The sequence below is a fragment of the Carcharodon carcharias genome, chromosome 8, assembly GCF_017639515.1.
Source record: "Carcharodon carcharias isolate sCarCar2 chromosome 8, sCarCar2.pri, whole genome shotgun sequence".
NCBI lineage: Eukaryota > Metazoa > Chordata > Chondrichthyes > Lamniformes > Lamnidae > Carcharodon > Carcharodon carcharias.
In genome coordinates, this window is record NC_054474.1 from 41,231,869 (window position 1) to 41,250,830 (window position 18,962).

The following is an 18,962-nucleotide window of genomic DNA, read 5'->3' on the forward strand; positions in this document are numbered from 1 at the left end:
CAGACTTAATTATTCCTGTGGTCTCCTGGCTGACTTCCTATACACTATGTTCCTTAAATCTCAGCTTATCCAATATTCTGCTGTTCAGATCCTATCCCATAATATATCATGCTCATCCATTATTCCTGGCATTGCCAACGTACACTGGCTCTCAGTCTCTCAGTCACTGCCTTGAAAATTCTCAGACTCTTGTTTAAATCTTTTCATGCCCTTACCCCTTCCAATCATTGTAACTTCCTCCAGCCCCACAGCTCTGCCATGATCTCTCCATTCTTTTGACACTAAGTTTTGGTGTATTTTCCCCATCCTTCACCCATGTTCTTCCTGAATCATTCTTACTCTACAACGCTCTCTCCATCTTCTTAAAACCTACCTCTTTAACTAAGCTTTTTGTTACTCTTCCTTACTTCCCTTCATTGGATTGGCATTAATTTTTGTTTGATTACCTGAGATGGAATTTCTTATGGAATGTATCCCGGAAGCTATGTCTATTTCGGCCCATTCTGCCACTCTTGCATCTCCTGATCCTGCAAGGAAGTTTGAAAAGCTAATATTTTTGTACTCTTCTGGCCCTGGTTCCTCTCCCCACAAGCTTCACCTTATAGAAAGCCACAAAAGTGTCCCTACTCAGGCCAGCGGAGCATGATATTCAGTTTTAAAGAAAGTACCCACCAGTTCCCGGTAGATGAACTTCCTGCCTGCTTGGAACAGCAGGTTAAAATTGAAGACTGTGGGAAGGGACATCAGTGGGTGAATCTCCTGGACCAATTTAATTGCCTGTCTGGTTTCCGCCAGGTCGCCAGGATTAAGATTGCCCCTCAAAGGGCAAACGTATCTTCTACTTGCTGGTTATTTGTGTAATGCAAATACTTTGATGAAAACTTTGAATGGTGATTTGTCATGTCAGAAAGATGCTCGTGGTGGCTGTGGGGAGAGATGGAATGAAGAATATTTTGGAGCAGTCATTTTAATTTAAAAAGAATCAATGAAAAGCTGTAATAGAGTCCTGTTTCTCTATCAATTATTAACCAAGCAAATTGGACGTTCATTTCAGAGAAATATTGTTCATAAAATATAAAACTAAAACACAATTTCCTTTCCTGTCACTATTGATAACAAAGGAGATTTTGTGGTGTCATGGGTAATTTTCTCTGCATCTGAGCCAGAAGCCCTGGGTTCAAGTCCCACTCCAGGACTTGATGACCAAGGAAGGTGCATTCATATACAGTCAAACAGGTATCAACTTGTAGATCCTTCCAACACAAGATAATGGGAGGTGGTATGAGTGGGACAGATTCCTGGTCAGCCATGTGTTTAAAAGAAATTGGGGTCTCTACTATCATAATCTGTGACTGGGAAGAGTGTCCTGCAGTCAGTTCTTGTTGAAAATAACAAGAGTGACATCAAAAGACAGCGTGGGAGAGTGGTGGAGAGATCAGACCCACCGCGAGTGTGCTGAAACTTCAAAAAGTGATGTCAACACAAAGGTGAGAGCTGATTGGTGAGTAGTAGACAAGTGTTTTTCTCCAGTTTAAAATAGATTAAGCTAAGAAAGGGTAAGGGTTCTAGTTTTTATTTAAAGTGCATAAATAATTTAACTTTTTTACTGTATTTAACTTAAAGTAAGGGTTTTTTTCAATGAGAGGCATGACAAGGTTGATCAGTCCCATGTTATGTACCACCTGCAACATGTGGGAAGCCCTAGACACTCCTTGCTCTCTCACTGACCACGTGTGCAGGAAATGTCAGTAGCTGCAGCTAATTGAGCCCCAAGTTTCGAAACTTGAGCGCCAGCCAGAGGCACTGAGGTGTTGGGTGACTACGTTTTTAGACTTGCTCACCCCACAGCTTATGGAAGTGCAGATAGAGAGGGAATGGGTGACCATCAGTCAGAAGAAAGATGTCAGGCAGGTAGTCAGGAAATCCCCAGGTTGCATCTTGCTTAAGAACAGTTTTTCTGTGTTGGAAAAGGGTGAGAGTGATGGTTCCTCTGGGGAGTGCAGCCACGCTAATGGCACTGTGAGTGACTCAGCTGCACAGGGGGAGGAGGAAAAACAGAGGAAGAGAAATAGTGGTAGGAGACTCGATAGTAAGGGGAACAGACAGGCGTTTCTGCGGCCGTAGGCATGACTCCAGGATGGTATGTCACCTCCTTGGTGCCAGGGTCAAGAATATCACTGAATGGCTGCAGGGCATTCTAAAGGGGGAGAGCAAACAGACAGAGTCGTGATACATATTAGTACTAACGACATAGGTAGAAAGAGGGATGAGGTCCTGCAAGCAGAATTTATGGAGCTAGGGAACAGATTAAAAAACAGGACCTCAAAGATAGTAATCTCTGGATTACTTCCGGTGCCATGCTCTAGTGAGTTTAGAAATAGGAGGTTAGTCTAGATGAATGCGTGGCTGGAGAGATGGTTCAGCAGGGAGGGTTTTAGATTTCTGGGACATTGGGACCATTCCTGGGGGCAGTGGGACCTGTACAAGGCAGGTGGGTTGCACCTGAACCGGAAGGGGATCAACATCCTTGAGGGGAGGTTTGTTAGTGCTGTTGGAGAGGGTTTAAACTAACTTGGCAGGGGAATGGAATCCTGAGAGGAGGTCCAACGGGGGAGATGCACAGCCAAAATTAGATGAGAGAGCAAGTGAGTATGGAAGGCACAGAAATTATAAGCCAGTTAAGGCACAAGGAAGTTTGGCAAGATTGGATGGTATTTATTTTAATGCAAGGAGTCTAACGAATAAGGCAGTTGAGTTGAGGGCATAAATTAACACATGGAAGTATGCTGTCACAGAGACATGGTTGAGAGAGGGGCAGGATTGGCAGCTCAATATTCCAGGATATAGGGTCTTCAGGCGAGACAGGGAAGTAAGTAAAAAAGGGGGAGGTATCGCAATATTGATCAAGGAATCAATTACAGCAGTAAGGAGGGATGACATCTTAGAAGGGTCCTCAAATGAAACCATATGGGTAGAACTGAAAAACAAAAAAAGAGCAATCACATTGCTGGGAGTGTGCTATAGGCCCCCAAACAGTCGGAGAGAAATAGAGAGCAGATATGTAGGCAAATTTCAGAGAAGTGTAAAAATAATAAGGTAGAGGGGGTTTTCAACTTCCCCAACATTATTTGGGTTAGTGATAATGTGATAGGTTTAGAGGGTGCGGAATTCTTGAAATGCACCCAGGAGAGATTTTTAAGCCAGTACGTAGAAGGTCCTACAAGAGAGGGGGTGGTCCTGGACTTAATTTTAGGGAATGAAGGTGGGTAAGTGGTAGAGGTATTAGTGGGGGAGCATTTTGCAGATATTGATCATAACTCTGTTAGATTTAAGGTTATTATGGAAAAGGACAAGGATGGGCCAGAAATCAGAGTTCTAAATTGGGGGAAGGCCGATTTTAAAAAGATCAGATATGATTTGGCCAGAGTGGACTGGGAGCAGCTACTTTTAGGTAAATCTGCATCAGAGCAGTGGGGCTCATTCAAGAAGGAAATAGGGAGAGTACGGGGCCAACATATTCCAGTTAAGACAAAGGGTGGGAGCAACAAATCCAAGGAAACCTGGATGTCGAGGGATATACAGGATTGGATAAAGAGAAAAAGGGAGGCGAATGGCAGATACCGAGTGCTCAAAACAGCAGAAGCCCGAGAGGAGTATAGAATGTGCAGGGGGAACTTAAAATGGAAATTAGGAGAGCAAAGAGGGGCCATGAAAAAACATTGGCAGGTAAAATAAAGGAAAATGCAAAGTTATTTTGCAAGTACATTAAGAGTAAGAGGATAACAAGGGAAAGAGCAGGGCCTATTAAGGATCATAGTGGTAATTTGTGTGTGGAGCCGGAAGATGTATGTAAGGTTCTAAATGAATACTTTGTGTCAGTGTTCACAAGTGAGAGAGACAACATGGGTATGGAAATTATGCAAAAGGATATAATTAAAGAAATTAGCATAGAAAGGGAGGAGGTTCATAGTGGTCTGGCAGACTTAAAAGTAGATAAATCTCCAGACCCAGATGAAATGTATCCCAGGCTGTTCAGTGAGGCAAGGGAGGAAATAGCAGGGGTGCTGGCAATAATTTTCAATACCTCCTTGGCCACAGAAGAGGTGCCAGAGGACTGGAGGACAGCCAATGTGGTACCATTATTCAAGAAGGAAGGGAGGGAAAAACCAGGGAACTGCAGGACTATCAGTCTAACCTCAGTGGTGGGGAAACTATAGGAAGCAATTCTGAGGGACAGAATTAATCTACACTTGGAGAGGCAGGGATTAATCAAGGATAGTCAGCATGGTTTTGTTAAGGGGAGGTCTGACCAATTTGATTGAATTTTTCGAAGAGGTGACCAGGTGTGTAGATGAAGGTGATGAATTTGATATAGCCTACTTGGACTTCAGCATGGCTTTTGGTAAGGTCCAGCATGGGAGACTGATAACGAAGATAAGAGCCCTTGGGATCCAAGGCAATTTGACAAATTGCATCCAGAATTGGCTGAGTGGCAGGAAGCAGAGGGTGATGGTCGAGGGGTGTTTTTGTGACTGGATGCCTGTGTCCAGTGGGGTTCCACAGGGATTGGTGTTGGGTCCCTTGCTGTTTGTGGTATATATAAATGATTTAGACTTGAACTTAGAAGGGTTAATCAGTAAGTTTGCGGATGACACGAAAATTGGTGGGGTGGTAAATAGTGAGGAGGATGTAGACGGACTGGTCAGATGGGCTGATCAGTGGCAAGTGGAATTTAATCTGGATAAGTGTGAAGTGATGCATTAGGGCAGGACAAACAAGGCATGGGAATACACGATGAATGGGAAGTACTGAGGATCAGAGGGACCTTAGTGTGCATGTTCACCAGTCCCTTAAGGTAGCGGGACAGGTAGATAAGAAGGCATATGGGATACTTGCCTTTGTTAGCCAAGGCATAGAACATAAGAGCAGGGAGGTTATGCTGGAACTGTATAAAACGCTGGTTAGGCCACAGCTACAGTATTGTGTGCAGTTCTGGAATCCGCATTATAGGAAGGATGTGATTGCACTAGAGAGAGTGCAGAGGAGATTTACCAGGATGTTGCCTGGACTGGAGAGTTTTAGTTGTGAGGAAAGACTGGATAGACTGTGGTTGTTTTCCCTGGAGCAGAAGAGATTGAGGTGTATAAAATTATGAGGGCCATTGATAGGGTAGTCAGGAAGGAACTTTTCCCCTTGGTGGAGGGATCAATGACCAGGGGGCATAGATTTAAGGTAAGGGGCAGGAGGTTTACAGGGGATGTGAGGAAGAATTTTTTTATCCAGAGGGTGGTGGGAATCTGGAACTCACTGCCTGAAAGGGTGGTAGAGGCAGAAACCCTCATAACATTTAAGAAGTATTTGGATGTGCAATTGTGATGCCATGGCATACAAGGTAATGGGCCTAATGCTGGAAAATGGGATTAGAATAGTAAGGTACTTGTTTGACCGGCGCAGACTCGATGGGCTGAAGGGCCTTTTTCTGTGCTGTAGACCTCTATGACTCTATGACTATCCATTGATCCAGGCTGCAGCATGTTGCCACAGCAACCTGGAATCCTTGGGAGTCTAGTTGGCTGAACAGCCTGGTCCCCAGGTGAGGTGTCCCAATTTGTTATGACCCCCAGATGAGCTACCCCAAATTGTTAGTTCCCAAACTGGACCCCAATTTTTGTTATGCTCCCAGGTGAGGAGGAATGAGCTGGTTCCCCTTCTTTATTCAACCTCCTTGGTTGATCACAACAAGGTTAATTTAAAAGGGATCCCTTCCCTTGTGGGTACATTTTCCCAGTCCAAATGTATTGATGTTTTAAATGAAGCCAATTTAATCAGGCTTTCTTGAGCCATAGAAAGAGTAAGTTTATTAGTTAATAAACCTGAGAAAAAGTAAGAACACAACACACATACACACAGATCAGAAATGAGAAGTTGAGTCCAAAAATAAAAGGTAAAAAGATATATGAATCAGTTTTTGGCTTGTCTGTGAGGAATAGATGGTGAAACATTGCAGCTGTTAAGTTGGGTGATTCTGGTAGATCTGACTTTGGCAGTTGAGCAGTTGGTTTGGAGACACTTTGTTCTGCAGGTTAGCTGAAGGAGTTGTCCTGTTTCCTTTTTGACTGTGGCTTTGCTGACTTGCCTCTAGCCAGAGAGACAGATAGATAGACTTTTACCTGAAAGCTGCAGGGATGCCTAGTTGATGTTCTGCTGTGATCCTTTCAATCCGCACTAGCACACCAGAACTAGAACGCACAGGTCAAGTTTGCAGCTGGCTTTTTAACCCTTTTCTTATGTATTCCTGGAAGGGAAAAACAAACACATCTTTCACCCAGGACCTGCTTTCTTTCAACCCAGACCATTTCCACATTCTGAGATACAACTCAACAGGAAGTGCTTTCTGCTGAGATGTGGTAATCAGTCTCCATTGTCTCCACAATGACTGGAGATTAAAATTCAGTCTTTTGCATTGCATCTTTTCCTTTCAAGTGTCTGTCTGAAATAGGCCTTGACACCTTTTTAGGTGTGACATTCCATGCTGTCTGGACTAGTCGGTCAAGTATAATCCACATAGGAATTTTCCAGCAAGTGGTTTCTTTACATTCTCAGGCAGCTTTTGCTTGTATGTCTTTAAAAAAACACACACCTTACTTAAGAAGTTCAATATGTCCGTAAGTAATTCAGGGTTGTGATCCACTGTCATGACACCAGTGTGAATAAGATGGTGCCAAAAGCATGGTGTTCAATCCCTGTTCTAGCTCAGTAGACTCAGGACTTGCCTCCTTGCCCTACTCATGATGGACATCGTGGTGTTGTGGGTCGAACCTGCCTTCGGGCAGAGAACTGAAGAAGATTGCTAACATATAGATTATAAATGGTTCAATTTCAAACCTTAAGTCCATGAACAATAAAGGTTACTATTGTGCCTTGAGGAACAAATAATTACATTGTCACCACAGGCATTGATGCATCTGCTACTGATTTGGACACTGTGGAAACAGATGCATTAACACATTTGAAAGGTGAATTAGTGCTATTTCTACAAAATGGAGAGAGCAAAAACACCAGATTCATGATATGATAATGAATATCACAGGTGAGCAAAGCAATGATATTCTCAGAACATGTGTTATATATTTTGTGTGTAATACATATTCCTTTGCTGATTGTCATTTGCAGTGAGATTTGACTCACTCAAAACCCATTAAAATGGGGCATTTAGTGTTAGCTGTGGCTATATGGATAGCACTCATGGCTGGAATCTTGCGTTCTGGAGTCTAAGTTTGCTGGCGGGCATGGACCTTCCTGGGGGACGAGTGGGGACTGGGGGCGAGACAGCAGACCACACGTGATCTTGTGCTATTCAGCTCATTACAAATGCATCTGTGAGGAGCTCTCTGATTCTCGCAGTGGGGCCAGTCAGGAAGTCACTGTCCCCACAGTTACCTGATGGGGTGGAAGGTCCGGATGCCATACTTAAAGCACACTGGGATAGCTATCCCTTCCGCCTTTGCCTGGCCACTGCTCCACTCTTCCCGGTAATCCTTCCTCTCTTCCTTGGTCATTCTCCACGCAACTTGTGCTGCCACCACCCAGTCTCAAGCATAGGCTGGCATTTACATATGTTCGCCAAAGAGGACAATGCAGCAGCAACTCACCGTCATTCATGGAAGAAGTCTAACTCGCCAGGTGCACATCATTTATATGCAGGCGTAAAAGTAAATGTTCCAATTTCTCGCTGGCGGGGAACTTAATTTGGAGGGGGAACTTATTTCCAGTGAGCTGGACTTTTAATGAACATACATGACTTGCTAATGCACACAAAAGGGCTTTCCGGCATTGCTCGTCGAGAAGCTTGACCTGTCTTTATCCCACCTTTGAAGTCCTGAGAACAGAACTGTTAAAGCTCATCCTGCCATCAGGAAACTGATTTTTGGCTCACGCCAAATTAAGTTCGCCCGCCTGCCAAGCTTTCTGCTGCTAGCGGGACTGGAAGATTCCTGCCTTGTCACTAAGAGTCTGCGTTCAATTAACACTTCAGAAATTTAAACACAATATCCAGGCCAACACTCCAATGTAGCACTGAGGTTGTGTTGTACTTTTGGAAGTGTTGTCTTTCAGATGAGACGTTAAACTGAGGCTATCCTCTCAGGTGGACATTAAAAAATACACCCTAGCACTATTTCATTAAAGAGCAAAGGAGTTCCCTCAAAGTCTTAGTCATCCGTCAACAACCACCACTAAAACAGATTATCTGGTGATTTATCACATGGCTGTTTGTGGGACATTGCTGTGTGCAAATGGTCACTCTATTCCCTATATTACAATAGTGACTATACTTCAGAAAGTACTTCATTGACTGTAAAGCTGAGTTCATGAAAGGCACTATGTAAATGAAAGATTTTCTTATCGATGTTATACCAATAATTTTCCAATGGTGTTCATACACCTTTAAAAGGTTTACAGCAGCTGCTGTAGTACCTATCATCCTCATTAGGAAAGCCCAACAGCTCCCTCCACTATCCAGTCCCTAAGTGATAAGTGAATGAAGAATCAATTTTCATTCCACATTCAATTTTCACAGTTCACAGCCACGACTTTCTTAATTCAGTATTATCTCTGCCTTTTGATGTTGGTAAGCTCAAATAACTACAATCTTGTTACATTCTTTCCTTTACGTGCCAACCTTGTACAGCAGGAACACTTTCTCATCTTCATTCTGTTGCCACAATTTTGTTAACCTCATTTGTGGGGACAGGAACATCAGGTAAATTAAGATCGTCCACATAACAATGGATTACAGGAATCTGAGGTTGGCCACATGAAACTAGATCTACCAGTTGGCTCTCTATTCATATATAATCAGGGACTGCAATTAGAAAAATTCCCTGGTAAGGTTCTGTTCAGGATGTGGAAATGGCAGACACCGCTGCATAGTTGAATCCCATGGAATCCAACCCACAACAGCAGTTATATCCATACCAGATCAGGATGTTGTGGACTTGACTTTCTAACCGCACAATGGGTGAAAATAGCAGCAAGCTAATTGCTCTAGTTCCCATACACGCATGGCAAAAGTGGAAAAGTATATTTGTTTTCAATTTAACAGCTGTAAAGGGCAATAAAGTTTAAATCCTTTTAACAATGCAGTGAATATGATAAACATCTGAGTGGCTTCTGAGTAACGCAATTTAGCTTTTCACTCATATATCTTCACTTGAACTTTATCTGGGAAATTAAACCTAAAATTCAGTAAAATCTGCCTATGCTTCAGTCAAAGCACAACTTCACCTGAGGCACAGAAATGCAACAAGAAATCAAAAATAAACCAATGATCAGAGCAAAAAAGATGAATTAGCCTCAAGTTAAAGATGATTGCATGGCTGTTATCCTTAATCAAAGCTGTTAACCAACTCACCTCCCCTGTCTGGTTAGCCTCTGGAATCTTTCAGCATGCCTTTCCAACAGATTCCTCAGTAATGGAGACTGTCCGTTACTCAAGAGCACACCTCTTGTCTGTGCCATCAGCTTCCAGGCTAACGTACCATAAAACTCAGCTGCAAATACCCTTGAATGTTCCTATAATGCCCCTATTGCATAGGCAATGCACAGTGTAGCACACTAAATAATTGCCCAGAAGAAAAGTTTAAAGCAATGCAAATGACCCCATCCCTGGGATTTGGGACAGGATAGCCAGTCGACCTGTTGATTATCCCTGCATGAAACCCTCCTATGTTTCCTCATTCTCTTCTTGTAGGTCTACAGGTCGACAGTTCTCCTCATGATACAAGTACATGGTTATTCCTTGTTGAATGGTAAAATGATGCAAGATGCAGTGGATGGTGTTAATTTTGAAGACTTTGGCTGGACTACTAAGCAGCAGGTTGCCTAAGTAGAGGTGGCAGCCTTCCACCTCTGAAGTCAATGGTTTATGCCGTGGTGGTCAACTCTGTGTTAAGCATTGCCTGGTGTGGCTCAGGGGCCCCACTCTGCCATGCCAGGCACTGCATTTGCTGCAGAGAAGGACAGAGGACTAAGAAGATGCCGGATTCACTGGCTCTTCTTTCTCTGGACTCCTTCCTCAGCCAACAGAGCTTTCTGCTTTTGCTCATCTCTTCCAATGGCTTTCCAAACAAAAGATGAATTAGCCTCAAGTTAAAGAGGATTGCATGGCTGTTATCCTTAATTAAAGCTGTTAACCAACTCACCTCCCCTGTCTGGTTAGCCTCTGGAATCTTTCAGCATGCCTTTCCAAAAGATTCCTCAGTAATGGAGACTGTCCGTTACTCAAGAGCACACCTCTTGTCTGTGCCATCAGCTTCCAGGCTAACGTACCATAAAACTCAGCTGCAAATACCCTTGAATGTTCCTATAATGCCCCTATTGCAGGCTTCAGAGGTCACAACCCTCATGACTGTCTCCCAGTTGTCAGTGTCAATGTCCACAATTTTCACATCTCATTTGCAGGTGTCCTTGTAGCAGAAGTATGGATGCCCTGGAGGTTGTGATCCAGTGGCAAATTCACCTTAGAGAAAGTCTTTGGGTACACAGCTGTCATCCATCCGATGAATGTGGCCAAGCCAGTGTAGACGTCGTTAGCTCAGCAATGAATATATGTTGATGGAATTAGTACATTCCAGCACCTCTGAGTAGGTGACCTTATCCTGCCAAGAGATGCTGAGAACACGTCTGAGACAGTGAAGGTGGAAACTGTTCAACCTCTTCTCCTGCCTGACATATGTTGTCCAGGTCTCACCACTGTAGAGGAGTGTGCTAAGAATGCAGGCTTGGTAGACTTGCAGTTTGGTGTTCTGTCAGGTTGCTGTTGTTCCACACTCTCTTACTCAGCTTGGACATAGCAGCCACAGCTTTTGAGATGTGTGTGTTGATTTCAGCATCAAGTGACAGGTTGTTGGTGATTGTGGAGCTTAGATATGCGAAACTATCAACAACCTCCAGCTGATTGTCAATGTTGATAGATGGTGGTTTGGCAACATCCTGGACCATGGCATTTGTCTTCCTGATGCTGATTGTCAAACCAAACTCTTTCAGGCGTGAAAGAGTCTGTCCATTTGCCATTACAGGTGTTCCTCAGTATTGAATATTGGGAAAACTCTCTCATCTAAGTAATTAGCATAGTAAATGACCAAGTGACTAAAGAAACAACAGAATTAGACCATAAGACCATAAGCCATAGGAGCAGATGTAGGCCAATTGGCCCAAAGAGTCAGCTCTGCCATTGAATGACATAATGGCTGATCTGATAATCCTCAACTCCACTTTTCTGCCTTTTCCCCATAACCCTTGATTCCCTTGAATATACTTAATAACCCAGTCTCTACAGTCCTCTGTGGTAAAGAATTCCACAGATTGACTACCCCCTGAGAGAAGAAATTCCTCTACATCTCTGTTTTAAATGGGCATCCCCTTAATCTGAGATTGTGCCCTCTGGTCCTCGGCTCTCCCGCAAGGGGAAACAACCTCTCAGCATCTACCTTGTCAAGCTCCCCAAGTATCTTATATATTTCAATAAGGTCGCCTCTCATTCTTCTAAACTCCAATGAGTATAGGCCCAACCTACTCAACCTCTCCTCATAAGAAAATCCCTCCAACCCCAGATCAACCTAGTGAACCTTCTCTGGACTGCCTCCGATGCCAGTATATCTTCCCTTAAATAAGGGGACTAAAATTGTTCACAATATTCTAGGTGTGGTCTAACTAGTGCCTTGTATAGTTTTAGCAAGACTTCCCCATTTTTATACTCCATTCCCTTTGAAATAAAGGCCAACATTCTATTTGCCTTCCCTATTACCTGTTGAACTTGTATGTTAGCTTTTTGGGATACATGCACAAAGACCCCCAAATCCCTCTGTGCTGCAGCCTTCTGCAGTCTTTCTCCATTTAAATAATAGCTCCTGTATTCTTCCTGCCAAGGTGCATAACCTCACATTTTCCCACATTATATTCCATCTGCCAAGTTTTTGCCCATTCACTTAACCTGTCTATATCCCTCTATGGACTCCTTGTGTCATCCTCACCACTTGCCTTCCTATCTAGCTTTGTGTTATTCGCAAACTTGGTGATAGTACATTCACTTCCCTCATCTAAGTCATTAATATATATTGTAAATAATTGTGGCCCCAGCACTGATCCCTGTGGCACTCTACTAGTCACATGTTGCCATCCTGAAAATGCCTTCTATATCCCAACTCTCTGTCTTCTATTAGTTAGTCAATCCTCTATCCATGCTAATATACTACCCCCAACACGACAGGCTCTTATCTTATTAAGTAGCCTTATGTGCAGTATCTTATCGAACGTCTTTTGGAAATTATAATGTTAGTGTTCTTAAGCTGTGTTCTCTGAAAACTCAGCTATTTGTGTTGTGTTGTTCTGTGAGCTCTTCTAATTGGGGTCCTGACTGAGCACTATCTACCAATAGGCAACTGTTCATTCTCTCAAAACCTCCAAATAATGCAGGCACCCTGAACTGCTGAGTAATAACAGCATCATGTGTAATCTCTGGATAATGGGCATTAAAGATCAAGGTCACAGTTCTGTGTTCAGAAACCATCTGAGAATCTCCCCTCCAGTTTTTTGCATGCATTCAGATTGATATTTGCAGCCTTGATGTTCTTGTGAGGTCTATCTATACTGCCTTGGCTTATTGAAAACCTACCAAGTGGTCAAAATGATGTGTCCTCTCCAGTTGATGCCTCTTTTCCACTATTGAAATTGGAGGGTGCATGCCTGTGGATGTTGGCTGATATATAAGCGAGGCTGTGCTGTTACCTCTCACATCCCCATCCCTTCACTGAATAGCTGGCTGATGATCACTTTCTAGATTGATATAGACAATCACTAGGTTGAAGTACTGACGAGTTGCCAACCTACCTTTGTCCCACTTGTTGTGGTTTAACTTTCAGCCTACTAAACCATACGATCTGGAATTCCCTCCTGAAACACCTCAGCCTGTCCATCACTCTCTCCTCCTTTAAGCCCTCCTTAAAACCCACCTGTTTGACAAAGTTTGATAATCCAATAATACTGCTAACCCTCTCAGATTATCTGGGGATATTTTATTATTACTTTTGGAATGTGAGCATTGCTGGAAAGACTAGAATTTCTTATTCCTAATTCCCATTGAAAAGGTGATGGTTAGCCACCTTTTTGAATCGCTGAAGTCCATGTGGTCTCAGTAAATCCAGTTAGTCCTGGATGGTGCTGAGCTTCTTAAGTGTTGTTGGTGCTGCACTCACCCAGCAAGTGGACAGTATTCCCTCACATTCCTGACTTGTACCTTGGACTGATCTGGGGAGTCAGGAGGTGAGTTAGAATTCCCAGCTTCTGACTTGCTCATGCACTTAAATGACAGGTTCAATTAAGTTTCTGGTTAGTGATAAATTCCTGGATTTTGATATTGAGGGATTCAGCAATGGTAATCCCATTGAATTCCAAGGAGTGATGGTTGGAATCTCTCTTTAGTAATTGGCTGGCACTTGTTGCATGTCACTTGCCACTAGCCCAAGCCTAAATGTTCTCCAGGCCTTGCTGCATGCAGGTAGTATCTGAAGTGTTGTGAATGGTACTGAACACTGTGCAATCAACAAGAACAACTTATATTTATATCGTACCTTTAACGTAATCCCAGGGCGCTTCACAGGAGCATTATAAGACAAAGTAAGACACCAAGCCACATGAGGAGCTATTAGGTCAGGTGACCAAAAGCTTGATTTTGAGTGTCTTAAAGGAGAAAACCAAGGTAGAGAGGCAGAGAGGTGAAGGAATGAAATTCCAGAACTTGGAGCCTAGGCAGCTGAAGGCACGGCCACCAATTATGGAGAAATTAAAATTGGGAATGTACAAGAGGCCAGAATTAGAGCAGTGCAGATATCTCAGAGGATCGTGAGGTTGGATGAGAATACTGAGATATGGAGAGGCAAGGCCACGGAAGGATTCGAAAACAAGGCTTAGAATTTTAAAATCAAGACATTGCTTGACTGAGAGCCAGTATAGATCAGTGAACACAGGGGTGGCAGGTAAATGGGACTCTCTGCAAGTTAAAACGTGACAGTAGAGTTTTGGCTGACCTCAAGTTTACAGAGCGTAGAATGTGGGAGACAAGCCAGGAGGGCATTGGGATATTTGTATATTGCAGTAACAAAGGCATGAATGAGGTGTTTAGCCACAGATGAGCTGAGACGGGGTGAATTTGGGTGATGTTACGGAGGTGGAAATAGGCAGTCTTAGAGATGACATGAGTATGAGGTCAGAAGCTCATTTCGCAATCAAATGTGACACGAAAATTGCAAACAGACTGGTTTAATCTCAGACTATTTTCACAGAGAGGGATAGAATTTAGGAATTGAGTTTAGAGTGGTCAGAAAACAATGGCTTCAGTCTTTCCAATATTTAATTGTAGGAAATTTCTGCTCATCCAGTACTGGATGTCTGATAAGTGCTCTGATAATTTAACAACCATGGAGGCTTTGAAAGATGTGGTGTTGAGGTATTGCTGGATGTCAGCAGCATACATGTGAAAACTAACTCTGTGCCTTCGGATGATGTCACCGAGGGGCAGCCTGTAGATAAGAAGTCAAGGATCAATCCTTGGGGAACATTAGAGGTAACAGAAAAAGCAAAATACTGCAGATAATGGAAATCTGAAATAAAAACAGAAAATGCTGGTAAAACTCAGCAGGTCCAGCAGCATCTGTGGAGAGAGAAACAGTTAATGTTTTGAGTCCATGTGACTTCTTCAGAGCTAAAGAGCATAGAGGTAAAGTAAAGACATAAAGTACAACTAGAGGTAAGGTTTAGGTGCAGGGAGAGAAACCTTTGCATGTGATTCTCTAGCTATGATTAGATAGATAAGAATGGAACCAGAAGAGAGCAGGCCCAGTCAGCTGGACAACAATGAGAAACATTGGAGTACATGGTGTGGTCAACCATGTCAAAGGCTGAAGACAGTCGAGAAGGACGAGGAGGAAAAGGCTACCTTTGTCACAGTCACAAAGGATGAGATTTGTGACTTTGATAAGAGGTGTTTCAACGTGTGACAGATGTGAAAAGCTGATTGGAGAGATTCAAACATGGAATTCCAGAAAAGATGAGAATGGATTTAGGAGGCAACAATGCATTAAAGGACTTTGGAGTGGAAAATGATTTTTGGAGATAGGATGGTACTTTCAAGAATGATGGGTGTCAAGGGGTTTTTTTTAAGAGAGGAGTGATGACAGCAGAATTAAAGAAGAGAGGGACAACACGTGAAAAGAGAGAATAATTTACAATATCAACTAACATGGGGTCCAGGAGGAGAAGTTGGGCAATCAGCAGTTCAGTGAAAATAGGTTCGAGGAAACAGGAGGTGGGCCTCTTGGACAAGGTGAGCTCAGAGAGGAAGAGAGGGCATGAGGGAAGATAGGAGACAAACTAGAGAAAGATGCAAGTTCAGATTTAGGGCAGGGAGGGGCACTAGAGGAATTGGCCACGCGGGATAGTGGAAGGGAGATACACGCAGAAGCAGGTGAACAGATTGTCTCAACCTTAGTAACAGGATAGTCCAACAGCTCCTCAATCTTGTTATATTTAAAAATTGTTTAAAGAGACGTATAGACATATTTATTACAATAGCATTAACTGCAGACTCAGCTTTTGCTATAGAGTTTCAGATCAAAGACATGGTGTTTCAAAGGCTGTTTTGCATGGTTGGGGCTTCTCACTATCAATTTGAAATTTTTCTCCTTCACAGATCAAGCTTATGTGAGGCCAGTGGAGTTAGGCTGAAGCCTTTTGTGCATCCCCATTGCACTGGTGTACAAATGTTCTGCAAGTTTTATGAACCAATGCAACAATTCCAGAACCATGGAGCAGGATTCATGCCCAAAAGAGCTATGCACATCTGTTCAGTGACAGGTAGTAATGGACTAGCTGTTTAGTGCAATAACATTTATAAATTGTGGTCAAACACCACATGATCAAAGTGCCACATTATTAATCATCACATGACTAAACCCCCAGGAATATGTCCAACCAGTATAGGTAACACTATAACCCCTCCTAATCTTTCTGTCTGCATCTCACTTTTACTATCTAAAAACTAAACACAAATATATATCACTAAACATTTAGATCATAATTTGGAGGTTTGGGTCAATAAACAATCAATATCTAAAAATAGTATCACTTCATTGTCTTTCAAAGCATTTTATTGGCTGTAAAGCGCATTGGGACACTCTGAGGTCATGAAAGGCAGTATATGAATGCAAGTCTTTAGTTTATCTTACAGTCCCCAACAGTCTCGAAAGACTTCCAGTGAGCTGGTTAGCATTATGTCCCTGATATTAATGGCGAAGGCTGGGAAAAGGTGAGGGAGACAAAAAGCAGCCTTGTGCATTCCCTGTTATAATTGCTCCACCATTGGTGGCCGTGCCTTCAGTTGCTTAGGCCTCAAGCTCTGGCATGACCTCCTACACCTCTCGTCCTCCCTACCTCGCTTTCCTCCTTTAAGGCGCTCCTTAAAACCTAACTCTTTGACCAAACTTTTGGTCATCTGACCTAATATCTCCTTGTGTGGCTCAGTGTCATATTTAGTTTCATAATGCTCCTGTGAAGCATCTTGGGATGTTTTATCATTTTAAAGACACTATATAAGTTGTTGTTGCTATTGTTTCAGCATTCTTGCTCCTCCTGGTCCACAAGGAATGTTACAAAGGGCACTTACCTTTTGGAGATGGCAGCTCCTGTCTCCCTTTCATCACTGGATGTTTGACCCATGGGAAACCTGTGCAGAAATAATCAATTTTAAATCAAGCTGTCAGTTGTCCTATGGGAGCCTGATCTAAATACGTTAATTAAGTATTCCAACCTTTGATGGCTGAACAATTGATCTGCTAATATTTGCCACTGTATTAACAGATTTTAGGCATGTTGGTGTATGTTGGCACGTATAATTGATATGTTCGACGTGTTCCCTATTTTTAATTCTACAACACCCTGCTCCTAATCCTCTCCCACTCATTGTGGGCTGTTAATATTGAGGCCCATATTCTGTGTTGTACCAGAGATTGAAGCAAGTGCAAGCAGCCAGAGACACCTCCTGGTTATTTTATGCATTCACAAACCAGCACACTATGGCTTTCACCAGATATGACAGCAGATTCACACAAGTTTTTCAAACTGCTCACATGGTGCATCAGGTGACCAAAGATAGACATAATTGGAGTAAAGAGTAACCAGAAATTGAGCAGCAGCCATTTAAATAATGGAAAACTGCAGGAACAATGGTTTCATCTTAGCTGCAAAAGGGACCTGGGCCTAGGATATCCATGAAGTGATTCAAATGACAGAATGCTGCACTGCATTCCCCATAAGTTCCCCATAATCTGTGGAAGGTTCTCTGAATTAAAAATCTACCTATAATTTACTGATACTGGATGGTGGAATGTCCTGCCAGGAAGTATCCTCTTGAAGATGAAAGTGAGGAAGTTGAAGATGGACAAAAAGTACTGTACAGGGTTCAAATAGCATGGAGGGAATTTCTGAGAGATGGTTCAAGTGAGAAGCGGGTTTGTCTCTTCTTACCTCTGTTCAAATGGATCTGCTCATCTGTATGAGTGTCAAAAAAAGAAGCAGGCTGAGCCACTTCAATACAGATACTAAAGTTAGGGCCAAGAGTAGATTGTATTTCTCTGATGGCATCAGCAGCAAGACAAACCTGTTACCAGAACATGCAGGCAGTGAAGACCTTTGGCAACATCCAGTCTGTGCAGCCACCATCCACCATGTCCTTGACTCTATTGGAGTGGAACTTTGCAGCAAGAGATCATCTACCTCTCACCCAGAATCTGGTGGAAAGCAAGCACTGGCAGAGTTTCTACAAGAGTGATGCAGGAATTTGCATCACTGAATCACAGAAGAAGGCCATTCGGCTCATTGTGCCTGCACTGGCTCTCCAAATGAGCATTATGACCTAGTGCCATTGCCCTTCCCTCTCCCCATATCCCTGCACATTGTTTTTATTCAAACAATCATCTAATTCCCTCTTGAGTGCTTCAATTGATCCAGCCTCCACCACAAGTCCAGGCAGTGCATTCCAGATCCGAACCACTAGTTGTATGATATTTGCTTCTTTTACAAATCACTTTAAATCTGTGCCCTTTTGTTCTTAATCCTTTAACGAGCAGGAAGAGCTTCTCCCTATCTAATCCATCCAACCCCCTCATTGATTTTGAACATCTCTATCAAATCTCCTCTTAGCCTTCTTCTCTCCAAGGAGAACAGTCCCAACCTCTCCAAACTATCTTCATAATTGAAGTTTTTCATCCCTTGAACCATTCTTGTAAACCTCTTCTGCACTATCTCCAATGGGTTCACATCCTTCCTAAAATGTGTTGCCCAGAACTGTGTACAATACTCCAGCTGAGGTCTAATGAGTGTCTTGTATAAAATAAGCATAGCCTCCCTGCTCCTTGTACTCTATGCCGCTATTAATAAAATCCAAGATACTATATACTTTATTAACTGCTCTCCACCTGACCTGCTACCTTCCATGATCTATGCACATTTACACCCAGATCTTTCTGCTCCTGCACCCCCTTCAAAATTTTACCCCTCATTTTATATTGCCTGCCCATGTTCTTCCTGCCAAAATGCACCACCTCACACTTCTCCACATTGAACTTCATTTGCCTTCTAACTGCCCACTCCACCAACTTGTCTATGTCCTCTTGAAGTTCCACACTGTCCTCCTCGCAGTTCACAACACTCCCAAGCTTCATATCATCCGCAAACTTCGAAATTGTCCCTTGCACACCAAACTGAGATCATTGATATATATCAGAAAAAGTAAGGGTCCCAATACCAACCACTGGGGAACTCCGCTACAAACCTTCCTCCAGCCAGAAAAATATCCATTGATCATTACCCTCTGATTCCTATTTTTCAGCGAATTTTATAACCACATTGCT